Source organism: Panicum hallii, chromosome 5 (assembly GCF_002211085.1).
Source record: "Panicum hallii strain FIL2 chromosome 5, PHallii_v3.1, whole genome shotgun sequence".
In the NCBI taxonomy this organism is placed as follows: Eukaryota; Viridiplantae; Streptophyta; class Magnoliopsida; order Poales; family Poaceae; genus Panicum; species Panicum hallii.
The window spans coordinates 21984600-21999495 of record NC_038046.1 but is presented as its reverse complement, the minus strand read 5'-3'; positions in this window follow the sequence as shown (position 1 = coordinate 21999495).

Genomic DNA, 14896 nt, shown 5'->3' with positions numbered 1-14896 from the left:
ATTCTTCAAGCATGTATGCGTTCCCGGGTAGAACCTGGTCAACCCTGTACGGTCCATGCCAATTTGGGGACCACTTGCCATAGGTTGCATCTTTGGTTCCCAACGGTAATACCGCTTCCCAAACCAAGTCTCCTACCTGGAATTCCTTTGGTTTGACCTTTTTATTATATGCACGGGCTACTTTAGCCTTATTCTCCTTAATCTTCTCTAGTGACCATAGCCTGAGTTCCGTGAGGTCCTCCACATTATCACTCATCAGAGTAGCGTACTCTTCAGCGGATAAATCATTCTGGAACTCTATGCGTCTGGATCCAGCTGTAACCTCCCACGGTAGCACAGCTTCCTGTCCATAAACCAAATGGTAAGGGGAAGTTTTTGTCGCCCCGTGACAAGATATGCGGTATGCCCATAATGCTTCCGACAAGACTTCGTGCCAGCGTCTGGGATATTCGTCGATCTTCCTCTTAATCAATTTAATAAGGCTCTGGTTGGATGCTTCGGCTTGCCCATTCGCCTGGGCGTAATAAGGGGATGACCTAATCAGCTTGATACCCATATCGGTAGCAAACTTCTTGAACTCTTCTGAAATAAAGACCGAGCCACCATCTGTCGTTATAGTCTGTGGAATCCCGAACCTGTGAATAACGTGTTCTTTGACGAACTGAATCACATCTTTGGATGCTACTGACTTCATTGGGACAGCTTCTACCCATTTGGTAAAATAATCTGTGATAGCTAAAATGAACTGATGACCCTTGCTAGACGGAGGATTGATTTTACCGATCATATCCATGCCCCAGCCTCTGAACGGCCACGGCTTAACAATGGGATTCATTACTGACGCTGGCACTATCTGGATTTTTTCCGAATCTCTAGCATGCCTGACACCCTTTATAATACTTAAAACAATCTTCAAGCATAGTGGGCCAGTAGTATCATGTCCGTCTGATTAGCCACTTCATCTTGTGCGCTGACTGATGAGTCTCGCACGTTCCTTCGTGAACTTCATGCAGGAGCCGATTGGACTCGGTCGGCCCTAGACATTTGAGCAGCAGCCCCTCCAAGGTTCTGTAAAACATATCATCTCCTATCAGGACGTACCTCATGGCTTTATACCGTATCTTCCTGGGTGCCCCCCGAGCCGAATCCTTCAAGTAGTTGAAGATATCGGCTCTCCAATCTCCCTGGTCCAGGAAGTATACCTGATGTCTGGGCCCATCGGCTTTGTATCCTGAAGCCAGCTGCGCGAGATCATTGGCCTCTGCATTCTGAGCTCTAGGTATCCAATAAAAATTTATATACCTGAACTGGGCTATCAGTTCCTGGCATTGCACCCATAATGGGAATAATAACTCACTTTCACACCTGTAGTCCTCGGTGAGTTGGGAAATTACCAATTTGGAGTCTCCGAAGACTTCTACAGCTTCGGCTCCAGCTTCCAGAAGCAATTCCATGCCTTTACGCACCGCCTCATACTCTGCAAGGTTATTAGTACAAGTGGCCGGTAACCTAATCGAGAAAGAGTATGTTGCCCCCCGAGGTGATACCAGCAGGATGCCGATTCCACATCCATCTCCACAGACGGATCCATCAAAATACATGGCCCAGGCTCGTACGGAAAGCGTTGCTATGTTGGTATTAACTCTCTCCGCAATAAGATCAGCCAGTGCTTGCCCTTTAACTGCCTTCGCGGGTTGATATCGGATGTCGAATTCTGATAATGCAAACATCCATTTGCCCAATCGGCCTTTCAACACAGGAGCCGATAGCATATGCTTTATAACATCCGATTTGCAGATGATGATTACCTCAGCCGATAGCAGGATGTGACGAAGTTTGGCGCATGTAAAAAAACAAACAAAGGCAAAGTTTTTCCATGTCAGAGTACCTCATCTCGGCGTCCAACATCCTTCTGCTGAGATAAAATACCACCCGTTCCTTGTCGTCGTATAACTGCACTATCACCGAAGCGATAGAGGTGTCACCGACCGATAAATATATGTAAAATGGCCTGTCTTGTCGTGGCGGCACCAACACAGGTGGTCTCGACAAATAGTCTTTGATTTCTTCGAATGCCCGTTGTTGTTCTGCCCCCCAGCGGAACTCTTCACTGGTTTTGATTTTTACCAGTTCCATGAAGGGTTCAATTCGCCCAGATAGGTTAGAGATAAACCTCCTGACAAAGTTAATTTTGCCAATAAGTTGTTGGAGTTCCTTCTTGTTAGTGGGCGGTACCATAGTACGCACGGCCTCCTGACTTTTTAGGCCGATCTCTATTCCTCTTTCATGGACCAAGAAACCCAAGAACTGCCCAGCTGTTACACCAAAGGCGCATTTTTTCGGATTCATCCTGAGCCCGAATCTTCTAGTTCGTTCCAAAACTTGCCGTAGATCGTCTAGGTGCCCTTCGACCGATGCTGACTTGACCACGACATCATCGATGTATATCTCTACCAGATTGCCGATTAGGTCATGGAAGATATGGTTCATGGCACGCTGATACGTTGCTCCGGCATTTTTCAATCCGAAGGTCATAACCACGTACTCGAACAGCCCCACCGCTCCGGGTACTCTGAACGCCGTTTTGTGTATGTCTTCAGGGGCCATGAAAATCTGATTGTACCCAGCATTACCATCCATAAAGCTCAAAATCTTGTTGCCGGCAGCCGCATTGATTAATATTTCTGCAACAGGCATCGGATATTCATCCTTCGGAGTGGCCCTATTAAGATCTCTGAAGTCCACACAAACCCGCCACCGGCCATCTTTCTTTTGCACGGGTACGACACTTGAAATCCACTCAGCATATCTGCAAGCCCTGATAAATCCGGCTTCTATCATTTTCTCTATTTCCTTTTTTACTTCGATCAAGACATCGGCTTTCATCTGACGTATCCGCTGTTGGAACGGTCGAAATCCACTTTTGAGAGGGAGCCGATGCTCCACTATGCTCCTATCGAGCCCAGGCATTTCCGTATAATCCCAGGGGAAGCAATCGGCATATTCTTTCAATAGGGTTATCATCGGCTCTCGAAGTGACGGATGCAATTTCTTACTAATGAACGTTGGCCGCGGCTTATCCCCGGGACCAATATCGATCTCTTCAAGTTCGTCAGCCGATGTGAAGCCATATCCTAACTTCCCGTCCTCTGTTAGATCAATGCTGCAAATAGGAAAAGAAGATAACGAAACGATCTCCAGCCGATCGGTGGTATTGGCCGATACACATATTTCACTACTTTCCAAATGTTTAAGAAAAGAATCAGGCCGGCTGTCAAAGCTGGCCATCTCACAATAGCTACGTAAAGCGCCTATCAAAAATTCACTTTTTGGAGGCCGATTGCGCGAATCGGCCTCAATGGGTACATTATTGTGACTTCCTTCATACAACTCCTTTACTCTGTAAGGCCAGTGGATAAGACCAGCCTTACTCCGTTTTTTGTAGCCTCGATGCGGTCACACCCTTCTAAGCTTATCCCTGAAATCGGCTCTTGGTCCTCCGCATCCCAGATGCTCATGGCAGCATGCGAAATCTCGATTGAGTCGTCTGCCTGGACTACCTCTACTTCATCTCCATCCCACTGGATCAAGCATTGATGCATTGTGGAGGGGATACAGCAGTTGGTGTGGATCCAGTCCCTGCCGAGTAGGATGTTATAGGTGCTTTTGCTGTTGACGACGAAGAAGGAAGTCGGGACGGTCTTGCTCCCGACGGTGAGATCTACACTGAGGACACCCTGAGCTTCTGAAGTCTGCCCATTAAAGTCACTTAACGTGACATTAGTCTTGATCAAATCCCCGGCGGATCGCCCCAATCGGCGCAGAACTGAATATGGCATAATATTGACCGCCGCTCCCGTATCCACCAGCATTTTATTAACGGGCTGACCATTGATATACCCTTTGAGATATAATGCCTTCAAGTGCTTGTAATTCTTGGCTTGCGGTTTCTCGAATATCACCGGCCGTGGTCCCAAATCAAGCTGGGCTACGGATGGCTCCTCGTACGCCTGAGCGTGGAATTCTGCAGGAAGCACAAAAACCATGTGTGTGTCAGCCGATACCCTCTTATCGGCTTTTGTCGGCTTGGGCCGCCATTCTTTCCTCGAAGCGCGCGGCTTCTTTTCCTACTCATAATGAACTTGTTCTGCCAGATCCGGTCGCGCTTTACTCAATGTTTCGATGTATTTGGCCTCGGCCTCCTCCAAGCTCCGTAGCCTCTGAACCCGACGCTTCTGTGAACGATTTAGTCCATCCGGGCACCACCGTGGGCGATGATACCTATCCCCCTCTTCATCTTCCCCTCGTGGTAATTGAACCCGCCGTTGTTGAGTTGGCGCAGGTCCTAATCTCCCAAAAACTGATTCCCTTGCCTCTGTCTTCATAGGTGCACATTCTGGGCAGTCCCTAACAGTAGGCAATCGGCTCATACCGGAATCCCAACAGTACCTGAAGAATGGGTAGTACCAATGATCACGAGCATCCTCATGCTTCTTCAAACGCTTTCCGGTGCGATGCTCATATTCTTCGTCTTCAGATTCCCGCTGGAGGCGCTGCTGGTACTGATACTCATATTTCCTGAGAAGGTCAGAAGAAGTTGGACGTTGATTCCTTACATACCTTACTCGTTCTTCCGTGACATATTCTTTTCCTCTTTTTGGGGCCGATGCTGGAACCAGCCTTTACATTTTTGGCCTGATGTCGTGATGCTACCCCTGCCATGTTGATGCCGAGCGCGAAGTTCAACTGCCGCCTTGCAGACCGATCATTTTGTTCTACCATGTTTACACCAGGAAAAGGCTGAGTATCTACCTTCATGGCGGTCTTCCCCAAGATCAATCGGCCCTGTTCAATAGCCGATTGTATTTGCCGACGGAGTTCCTTGCAGTCACTCGTGCCATGGGTAAAGGAATCATGCCACTTACAATATAATCTCCTTTTTAACTCCTGTGCCGAGGGAAGCTTATGTCCCTCTGGAAACTTCAACTGTTTTTCTTTTAGTAATAAGTCGAAAAATTTGTTCGACCTTACTCACGTCAAAGTCAAACCCTTTTGCCGGACCAGTTTGCTTCAGCCATTTACAAGGCACGGGATTTGCACCACGAGCCCACTCAGCAACCGATACCTCCAGTTCCTCTCGGAATCATCGGGCTTCTTCCGTTTCGGCTACTGCCACTTGACGCTTAAATTTGTCTTGATATAACTCAGGATGGCGCTGCTCATACGTCGATAGTTTCTGTACCAGATGCGCCAAAGAGGTGAATTCCAGTTGAAAAGCCAGATCCCTGATCGGCTTTAATAATCCTACTGATGCTAATTCGACAGCTTCTTTTTCCGAGATCCGTGTTGAATAACACCTATTCTTCATCTCCCTGAAGCGTCGGATGAATTCCGCCACGGTTTCCCCACGCTTCTGTCGGAGCTGCGCCAGATCGGCAAATTCCTGCTTCCGCAGCTTCTGTGTGATACTGAATATGGAATTGTTCTTCCAGCTGCTTCCAGGTAAGGATGGAGTTGGGACCTAACGAAGTATACCATCCGAAAGCCGGTCCCGTAAGCGATTGCGAGAAGAACCTTACTCGCAGCGGATCTGATACAGAAATCATGCCCAATTGTGCTAAGTATCGGCTCACATGCTCGATAGAGCTAGATCCTTCTGCCCCACTGAATTTAGTAAACTCGGAGAGCCGATACTTGGGTGGTAATGGGATTAAATCATAGTCTCCTGGATACGGCTTAGTATAGCCGATCGCTCTCCTTTTTGGTAACATGCCGAACTGATCCCTTAGGATATTGCTGATTTGTTCCGCTGTCTGTAACCCAGGGGCCGAGTGCATACTGTCATGACTCGGCCCGGTAGCATAAGTTGCTAGCCACGCTTGTTTATCCGCGTCAGCTCCGGAAGTCCCTCCAACTGTCTTCTGTATAGGATGTACCGGATTATTACTGTCCGGTATATACATACATACATAACCATGTGGGATCTCCTTAGGTGGCTCGCTGAAAAATTGGTGATCCATGGGATCACCACCTTCTTTATAAACTACATAAGCTGGAGCACCATGGGATTCTGCAGCTGCAAGTGTATATGGTAGTGGTGGCCTGGTTTGGAACGGCAATTCTCCTCTATGACTTCCCAAGGTAGGTCCAGTTGGGGAATGTTGATGCTTCATAATCTCCTGGACCACACGCAAAGCCACACGCTCAAAAGCATTGACCAAACTTTCCGAATGTCGGTGCAATGAATGGGCCACCGCATAGTTCACTTCCTGCCGCAGCGCTCTAGTACGATCTTCAGACGGAATGGATAAATCCACCCCATCAAGGGCACCTTCAGGTGAAAATCCCTTCCACCTGACACCATGGTTGCGAGTCCTTTCGAAAGAACCGATGAGATCGGCTTCAAACTGAGTCTTGATTTCGTCGTACCTCTGCTTGTGTTCAGCAGAGAGCTCGTCGTAAGTGATCGGATCTTCCCTTGCCATCTTGTTGATCACCGCTAGCGGAGTCGACGAAGACGACGAGGTCGATGAAGATGATGCCGATTACGATGACGAAGTCGATGAAGAATGTCCCACTGGGCGTGCCAGAATGTGTTGTCGATCGAAACCCACCGGCGAGCAGCGACAGGCAACACGAGGAGCCGGGAGGCTTCCGGGACGGCTGGTGGGCCCCGGTCCCTCGGTCAACGGCCCAGCGACCTGGCGCACACCCTGGCTTGGAGTTGCTAGGCGTGCCACCTGATCTTGTACCTGATCAGGAAGGTGTGATTTGTGAAGTTCCTGTAAGCACAGACACTTGTAAAAATTAGTCCGAGCCGTGATCGGCTCATCACTCCTCCCCGGTATCGGCCATAAGGAGCCGATTGCATCATTACCGGATCGGATCTTTGGGTCAGACAACATATGTATATAATAATGGGATAAAAACTTGCTTTAAAAATATTAATCTAATCCAATCTACGACAGCTAAGCCCTCACTACACAACCGGAACATCCTACACGTGATTGAGCCTAACGAATACGCAAAACATCAGAACAAATACCCAAACAGAGACCCTAAGAACAGCTAAAGAGCCGACTCCTTAAGGAACCCTCTACGTAGACTAAGATCCGATACTAACGTATTGCCGGAACTTTCAACTCGTTTGCAAGGCCTAATCATGCACATATTGAACTAAATCCCTAACAAGTAGGAACTAGCCATAACAGGTTGGATCTATCAATAAAAATAAAGCAAGACGCGATCATCGCATCCATGAACAGGTGCAATGATCGCGAAACACGCAAGAACAATGAACAGAGCAAGATCATGGTATAAGAATAACATTACTCTATGCGCGCTATGATAACTAATGCTACTCGCCATCTACAAGGCTTCAGAACGAGCAACATATAAAGCAACAAGCAAGAGCAATGCGCCCCCGATCACGCGAATTGAGCTTGAATTGAGCTTGTGTAGGCCGGATTCGTCCTGAATTCGACGCAAGACCAAATCACCAACACTGAATGACCGCTCCCTAACGTTGCGATCATGATATCGCCGGATCCCCTGCAGGTACCGAGCTGACTGAACAAGAGCGGTGCAGCGAGCTTCTTCCACAGACTCGAGCTCTAACTGCCGCGCCTCGTCCGCCTCGCCTTCGTTGTACATTTCAACCCTTGGAGACTTCCACATGATATCGGCTGGTAGAATAGCTTCAGATCCGTACACAAGGAAGAAAGGTGTTTGTCCTGTGGCTTTGGACGGCTGAGTCTGAAGCCCCCAGACGACATGTGGCAGCTCATGCACCCATTTGCCTCCCTTCTTGCTATGTTCATCATGAAGTCTCTTCTTGAGGCCGTCAATTATCAAGCCGTTCGCCCTTTCGACTTGTCCATTGGCCCTTGGGTGTGCGACTGAGACGTATTTAACTTCGATGCAAGCATTCTCGCAGAACTCCCAGAACTGGTTCGCCGTGAAGTTTGATCCCAAGTTCGTGATGATGGTGTTGGGGAAGCCGAAACGATGTAAAATATCTGAAATGAAGTCGACGACCCGATCTGGCGTGAGCTTGGCTATCGGCTTGTAGTCGATCCACTTAGTAAACTTGTCGATAGCCACCAGAACATTAGTGAAACCGCCTGGCGCCGTTGTGAAGGGCCCGATCATGTTAAGACTCCAACAGGCGAAAGGCCAGGATGGCGGTATGGTGATGAGGCTGTGAGCTGGAACGTGCGTCTGTTTGCCGAAGAATTGACAATTTTGGCACCTGCGCACGAGATCCTCCGCGTCGGTCACTGCGGTGGGCCACCAGAAACCGGCTCTGTATGCTTTCCCCACCAGCGTTCTTGAAGCCGCATGGTTGCCGCAGACGCCATCGTGGATTTCCCGCAGTATGTCGTAACCATCTTCCTTTGTGACGCACTTCATGAGAACCCCTGACCGAGCGCCTCGCCGATAGAGCTTGCCGTCGACCAGGACGAAACCCTTACTTCGTCGTAAGATGCGAGCTGCTTCTGCGCTTCTGGCGTCGATTCCTGCTGGTAATCGTTGATCTCGAATGAAGTCGATAAAAGCCCCTCGCCAGTCCTCTTCCAGCACCATAACCTCTCGATCGGGTTGTTGGGGACCCACGTCGATGGCTACCTGCGGAGAAGACTTGATGGATGGCTGTTTGAGCTCCTGGACGAAAACTCCCGACGGGACCTGGGCACGTGTGGACCCCAGTTTGGACAAGGTGTCCGCGCCAACATTGTGCTCCCGCAATACATGGTGAACCTCCAGTCCGGAGAATTTGCTTTCCAATTTGCGTACTTCCTGTACATAGGCGTCCATTGTCTCCTGTTGCAGTCCCATTCCTTGTTGACCTGTTGAACGACAAGAAGAGAGTCGCCATATACAAGTAGTCGCTTGATTTCTAGTGATATCGCCAAACGAAGCCCGTGAAGCAAAGCTTCATACTCGGCTTCATTGTTGGATACCGCCCACAGGATCTGAAGGACGTATTTCAATTGCTCACCTCGTGGGGAAATAAGCAGAACCCCAGCGCCGCCGCCGTCGAGCTTGAGAGACCCATCGAAATACATGGTCCAGTGCTCTGGCTTGTCTACTGGGGTTGGGACTTGATTCTCCCTCCATTCGGCTATGAAGTTGACTAGAGCCTGTGACTTGATTGCAGTGCGTGGCTTGAAGTCGATTGACAAAGCCCCCAGTTCCACTGCCCACTTGGATATGCGACCCGTGGCATCTTGATTATGAAGAATATCCGCCAGCGGGAAGTCCGTGATTACAGTGATGTGTACTCGTCAAAGTAATGGCGTAGCTTTCTTGATGTGATTAAGATTGCATACAAGAGCTTTTGGACAGCTGGATACCGCACCTTGGATTCGGAGAGGACTTCGCTGACGAAGTAGACAGGCCTCTGCACTCCAAACGCATGGCCTTCTTCGCCTCGCTCGACTACAATAGCACTGCTGAGAACATGGGTTGTCGCCGCGATGTAAAGTAGTAGGTCCTCCCCGGGCAACGGTGCCGAGAGGATTGGGGGTGACTGCAGATGATGCTTCAGATCCTGCAATGCCCGCTCGGCCTCCTCCGTCCATTGGAATTTATCTTGACGTTTCAGGAGCTTGAAGAAAGGTAGTCCTCTCTCCCCGAGTCGGGAGATGAACCTATTCAGGGCCGCCATACAACCTGTTAACTTTTGCACATCCTTGATTGTGGCCGGAACCTCCATATCAGTGATGGCCGTGATTTTTACAGGGTTCGCTTCAATGCCCCGGTTGCTGACGATGAACCCGAGCAATTTCCCTGAAGGTACCCCAAAGACGCACTTGGTGGGATTGAGTTTCCACCGAAATCTGCGCAGACTGCTAAATGTTTCTTCCAAATCTGCGATCAAGTTATCGGAATCCCTGGTCTTAATGACCACGTCATCCACATAGGCCTCAACATTCCGGTGCAGCTGATCCGCGAAACACATCTGGATCGCACGCTGGTATGTTGCTCCTGCGTTTTTCAACCCGAAGGACATTGTTTTGTAGGCATAAGTCCCGTACGGGGTGATGAAAGCAGTCTTGATTTGATCCTCCTCCTTGAGCACAATCTGATGATATCCTGAGTAACAATCAAGAAAACAAAGAAGGACACAACCAGCCGTCGAATCGACAACTTGGTCAATGCGCGGCAGCCCAAAATGATCTTTTGGGCAATGCTTGTTGAGATCAGTGTAGTCGACACACATTCTCCATTCATTGTTCTTTTTCTTTACAAGAACGGGATTTGCTACCCACTCTGGATGGATTACTTCTTTAATGAATCCAGCCGCGAGAAGTTTAGCGATCTCCCGTTTAATGGCCTCACGCTTGTCGTGGGCAAACCGCCGCAGGCGTTGCTTCTTAGGCGTAGCCGTCGGGTGTACATTCAAAGCATGCTCGATCAACTCCCTGGGCACCCCTGGCATATCCGCTGGTTTCCATACGAATATGTCTCGGTTAGCTCGAAGGAAGTTGACGAGCGCGAGTTCCTATTTATCACCCAAGCCCGCACCGATGACAGCGGTCTTAGATGAATCTCCCTCCTGAAGCTGGATCGTCTTGAGGGCCACATCATCAGTCGACTGGATGCTCGACTTGTTGGCCTTCTTAGAAGGAATCTCCAGCCCGGTCTGGGAGAGCTGCTGCGCGGCCGCGAGTACTTCTCCTGAAGCATCTGGCACGCGAGTAGTCGAAGCGTATTGGATCGCCTCCTGATTGCAGTCGTATGACTTCTTCAAGTCGCCGCAGAGGGTGAGCACTCCACCGAGTCCTGGCATTTTAAGAAGCAGATAGACATAATGCGGCACTGCCATGAACTTGGCAAGTGCCGGACGACCCAGTATTGCATGGTAAGAAGAGTCGAAAGTAGCCACTTCGAATTTGATGAACTCAGTACGATAATTCTCCCGCGTGCCGAAGGTGACTGGGAGGACCACCGTACCAAGCGGGTGCGCCGCATTACCTGGGACGATGCCGTAAAAGAGGGACTTGCTGGGAACCAGCATATCCTTGAAATCCAGGCCCATTTTCTTCAGAGTGCTGACGAAGATGAGATTGAGTCCGCTCCCGCCATCGATGAGGACCATAGTAAGCTTGACCTCCGCCACCACAGGATCCAGGACCAAGGGGAACTTGCCAGGCTCGGAAAAGCTTGTCCACTGGTCATCACGAGAGAACGAGATGGGGACCTCTGACCAACGGAGTGGTCGTGGTACCGCCGGCTCGATGGACAAAATCTCCCGGAGGAGTAGCTTCTGATCCCGCCTGGAACAAAAATCCTCGTCTCCCCCGAAGATGACGTTGACAACCTTTGACGCGTCTTGGAACTTCAGGTTGCGCCCGTGATCCTCTTGATCATCATCCTCGGGTTCTTTGTCAGCAGGCTTCTTGTTCTTCTTTCCGCCGCCGGAGTTGCTGAACATCCTCCGGAGGTGATAGCAGTCGATGGCAGCGTGGCTGGCGCCCGGATGCCATGGGCACTTTTTCTGCAGGAGCTTCTCGAACTCTTCCTGCGTTGTCGACTTCTTGCCCCGCGAGGGACGATCGATAGCCGTGATGACATCATCTGGCTTTCGTTTCCGGGGTGGCCCCGAAAAGTCCCACTGGCCTTTGTCGCTGCGGTTGTCGTTTGGGCGCCGCAGATTGCTATCTTGACGCCGTGGGAACCGTTCCCGCATCTTCTCCTCCTGCTCGGACCAATCGTGCATCATATCACGAAGGCCCGCAACAGTTTTCGGCCTGTTCCGCCCAAAATCCCTGTATATGCCCGGGTCGGTGATGCCATTGTAGAAGCAATCGATGATGTCGTCCTCCGAGATGTTCGCGATGGTGGCGCGAACGTCGAAAAAACGACGCGTGTAGGACCGCAGAAGCTCGTTACGCTCTTGTTTGCACTGGGCAAGATCGTGTCGAGTACCTGCACGGGTGCTCGCTCCCTGGAAATTGTCGATGAAGACCTTCTTAAGTCGTTCCCAGGAGTCGATGGAGTTGCTGCCGAGGCTCTCCAACCAAGTGAGCGGTGCGGGATCCAAAGCCATCGGAAAGTAGACGACTTTGGTTATATTTGAGCCCCCTGCGACCTCAATGGCAGTGGAGTAGCAACGGAGCCACTGCTGGGGGGCTTGCTTGCCGTCGTACTTGGTGATACCGATCGGCTTGAAGCCCTCTGGGTACTTGTAGCTGCTAAAACGAGCAGAGAAAGCAGGGAATCGATCGCTACAGTCAGTACCTTCAGTTTTGACTTCTTCGCGGGTCTTGCGCCTGGAGGAGATCACGGTGCGCGTGTCGCGACCTTCATTGATGTGCTGGCGCAGGTCCTCCGGGAGAGGTCGTCGATTGGCTTGTCGCAGATGACCCCCTTGCGGTGGCTGTTGCCTCCCGACAGGGGCCTGGCTCCCACGCGCGTTGTCGTTGCTGATCTGATGTTGAGGACGGCCACCAGCCGTTCGACTGCGAGCCTGACTTCGACTCTCGTCCACGCGTTCTTCCCGGATGATGGACGCCGGATTGTGTTGATCCAGCTGGATCCAAGCCCTCTGCGCGTAGAGGAGTGCATGACGTACCTCCGGATCGTGGCTGCGTTCGAGGATGGCCGTTACCCTAGCGATGTTGGCCACCGGAGTCCTACAACTCCGCTCGCTTACGGCAGCAAACTCAAGGTCGAGCTCGCGGTGCATAGATCGCCTTCGCTCGTTAGCCCTCCTCTGCCGGATTGTGCAGGCCCTGTTCCTAGCCCTCCGCGCCTCGCGATCGGCGTCGTTCTCGTTACCGGCGTTGGCCGTGATCTCATCTTCGGAGATCGCTTCAAAGTTGTCGATGGGAAAGTCCCCACCGTCCTCGCCTTCTTCGGCCATCAGCACCTGGCGGGCGGAAAGGTCATGAGAGCTTTCGTCGACAAGTTCCGTCGACCCCTCCGCCGCCGCAGCCAATGGCCTGCCTTCTTGGAAGGGCAATGGCTAGAGGTGAGCCACAAGCCGGCCCTCTGCCTCGGGTAGATCGGAGAGCATCATGCCCCTCCAATGCACAATGCGCCCTCTCGGCAAAGAGGTAATCACCAAATCACCGGGACCAGAACAACCCGAAGCCCCCCGACACGCGGTGGCTTCAAGCTTTCCGTCTTGGAGCAGCAAGTCCAGATCCTTCTCTAACATGGAGAGGGACCCAGATGCGTTGGCCTCCTGAAGATCAGTGACCGGTTTGCATGAGCCGAGTTGAGTCCGACCATGCGAATCCCTAGATTGGAACAAGTCCAAACCAGGGAAAGTTGTCGCAACATCAGAAGAAGTTGAGCCTGGAGCAGACTCCATCTCGACCTGTACTGCGGAAGTATGGAGCGTCAAGTTGTCGAGCTCGTCGACGAACTTGTCGAGGCCACTGCGAGGATCTGCAGCGAGGGTCTTTGGCTTCATGTCGACGAGGAATCGCCGAAAATTATCCGCACCATCTGCGATGCAGACCCACGAGCCAAAAACAAACGTCGTACCCTGTGAGGGAACTGACCTGATGAAATTGAAAGACGCCATCGAGCTCGCCGGTGGATCTTCGACGCGCCAGCTGTCGGTGTTTAACCGGCTGCCCACCGAGGGATATACCCAAGGTGGTAAGTTTTGGGCGAGGAGACGCCGAGATCAGGAACTTGAAGGTGCAAGGAACACAAGACTTAGACAGGTTCGGGCCGCACGGAGCGTAACACCCTACGTCCTGTATGGTTTGTATTGCCTTTGGTGTAAAATGACCTAATGATGTTATGTTTTGAGAGGGGTATCTGACCTCCCTTATATACCCGAGAGGCTAGAGTTACAAAGATACTAACCAATACCGGCTAAGGAATCGTACCAGAACATATCTCGAGTAGATTCCCCCTGTATCGGTTAGCCCTATCTCTTATTTAAACGGAATAAATAAGAGATAAACAAGATGAATAAGAGATAAAGCGGACTTAATTTCTTAGACCTCCTTAAACCACGTTACGTACCCAGCCCGGTGGCCCTGGGTCTGACATATACGTATCCACATATGCACGTGACGCTGACATGGCATGCTGCTTGTATGTTCCCGACACCGCTAAATATGGACTACGATAAGAATTGACGCTTTGCCCCTAATTTTCTTCTTCATCATGCCATCACCCTCCTCCTCCTCCTCTTGGCCGGCAGGTCTCTTGTCAATCCCGCCACTTGCTAGGCCACTTAAAGCCGCCACTCGGGGGTGCCTCCCGCTGCGGTAATTTGGACCACATCAACGATGGTGCTGGTGTATGCCATATCTGGTTATCCGGTGGATGCACTAGTGGATATGGTGGGTGGGTCAGAAAGCGGCATATATGTCACGACAGTCCATGCGGGGTTGGATCGGAGAGATTGAGAGAAGAGAGAGATAAGTAAGACAAGAGACGTACAATTAGTATGTTGTGTTAGTATTACGTGCACATATGGATATATATATATATATAGACCTGCAATGAATAATTTAATAAGTTTGTGGATCCAAAAATGCACTTTCGGAGTTGACGAAACTAGGTGACATACCCTTACAAGCTTACCCTTACAAGTTTGTGGATCCAGAAATACACTTTCAAAGTTGATGGACCTAATGACACACCTTTACAAGTTTAGGAACCGCCAGTGCATTTTACTCTATTTACAAAATCTTAAATAATATCAAATAAAAATATGATCTATTACTAAGTTACATAACTCATCAAGAGGTACAATTTTCATATCATGTTGCTCTCTATCCAATTCCATATGATATAAACTAATAAACATGCAAACCAACATGTTTGAAAAAACATATATGGCTTTGGAACTGTCAGCGATCATCAATTATCTCATTTGTAGTTTCTTTAGCATTCCTTGAGACTGATTTAGCAAGCTTCT